The sequence below is a fragment of the Gossypium hirsutum genome, chromosome A01 (assembly GCF_007990345.1).
Source record: "Gossypium hirsutum isolate 1008001.06 chromosome A01, Gossypium_hirsutum_v2.1, whole genome shotgun sequence".
NCBI classification, from domain to species: domain Eukaryota; kingdom Viridiplantae; phylum Streptophyta; class Magnoliopsida; order Malvales; family Malvaceae; genus Gossypium; species Gossypium hirsutum.
This window is the reverse complement of record NC_053424.1, coordinates 41,262,155-41,263,933: the sequence shown is the minus strand read 5'-3', so window position 1 is coordinate 41,263,933 and position 1,779 is coordinate 41,262,155. Positions and strand designations below refer to the sequence as shown.

At 37.3% G+C, this 1,779-nt stretch overlaps 1 non-coding gene across 1 annotated transcript; it reads right to left on the bottom strand.

Annotated features, from left to right (window-relative positions):
• Nucleotides 1-1,012: 1,012 nt before the first annotated feature.
• Nucleotides 1,013-1,119, bottom strand: LOC121206713 (small nucleolar RNA R71). Its single transcript, XR_005901879.1, has one exon. It is a non-coding gene; the product is annotated as a small nucleolar RNA R71 (small nucleolar RNA).
• Between the last annotated feature and the right edge of the window lie 660 nt (nucleotides 1,120-1,779).

Genomic DNA, 1,779 nt, shown 5'->3' with positions numbered 1-1,779 from the left:
GGTATTGTTTTAATTCTATCATTTTCCAAAAGTAATCCCCCAATTCCATTCTCTATGAATTCTTAGATTAGTTAACTAGTTAGTTAAAACAAAACCCTCTTATTCTTAGGCTAGATAATAAAAAGATAGTCATTACTAGTACTTTTAGTTCTTTTGGGTTCGACAATCCGGTCTTTGCTAAAACTATACTACTGTTCGATAGGTACATTTGCCTACATCGCGATAATAGTTAGTTTCAAGAACGATTAATTATAAATATATAAAACTTACCTGTCACGAAAATCACGATCAAGTTTTTGGCGCCGTTGCTGGGAACTAAGATATTAGGAACGCTCAATTTTTATTACTTTAGCCATTTATTTTTCTTGCAATTTAATTTAATTTTTTGTTATTATTTATTAATTTACTTTTTCTTTCTCTTGGCAGGTTTTTATAGTTTATGACTAGAAGAAACTCGTCAGGACCACTACTTTTTGACGAAGAAATCGATTGCACAGTTCGCAGAAACCAAAGCAAAATAAGGCAAAGCTTAAGATACACAGAGGACGAGCAAGAGGACGATACTCAACCCCTAACCGAAGAGATGGCTGAAAACCAAGACAATCAGCTACCTCCTGTAATTGCGGTTAATCAAAATCCTACTCCACGCACTATGTATGATTATGCTAAACCTTCTTTAACAGGAATTGAATCGAGCATAGTTCGACCAGCTGTAGCTGCAAATACCTTTGAACTAAAACCTAACACTATTCAAATGATACAGCAATTTGTTCAGTTTGATGGTTTGCAGGATGAGGATCCAAACACTCACTTGGCAAATTTCCTAGAATTCTGTGATACATTTAAAATTAACGGCGCTTCTGATGATGCCATTCATCTTCGGTTATTCCCTTTTTCATTGAGAAACAAAGCTAAATAGTGGTTGAACTCATTACCACGAGGGTCAATCACTACTTTGGAACACATGACCGAAAAATTTCTATTAAAATATTTCCCGTCTGCTAAAACGGCCAAATTACGTAATGATATCTCTTCGTTTGTGCAGGTGGACTTAGAAACTCTTTACGATGCATGGGAGAGATACAAGGACTTACTGAGAAGGTGCCATCACCATGGGTTACAGCTTTGGCTTCAGGTTCAAACGTTCTATAATGGCCTAAATCCTTCGACTCGGCAAATGGCTGACGCAGCTGCTGGCAGAACTATCAATAAAAAAACACCTGAAGATGCTTATGAGTTTATTAGAGAAGATGTCACTGAATAACTATCAGTGGCAAGTCTTGAGGACAAAACCAACAAAAACAGCCGGTGTTTATAACATTGATTCGGTCACCATGCTCTCTAATCAGGTAGAACTCTTGAATAAAAAAATTAATGGTTTTCTTAGTTCTTCACAAGTTCACCCAGTAATGCAGTACGAAGCAAATTGAGGTGGATCAAGCAATTCGGAATACCAACCTTATGGCCATAACATGGATAACGAGCAGTTAAATTATATGGGTAGTAATTCTAGATCTCAAAACAATCCATATAGTAACACTTATAATGCAGGTTAGAAGAACCATCCCAATTTCTCGTGGGGCGGTAAAGGAAATCAAAGACCACAACATCCTCCGGGTTTTCAACAACCACCCTATCAACAGGAAAAGAAACCGAACCTTGAAGAGATGCTGTCTAAATTTATCTCGGTATCAAAAACCCGTTTCCAGAACACTGAGACAGCACTTAAAAATCAACAAGCGTTGATCCAAGGGCTCGAAACTCAGATCGGCCAGCTTT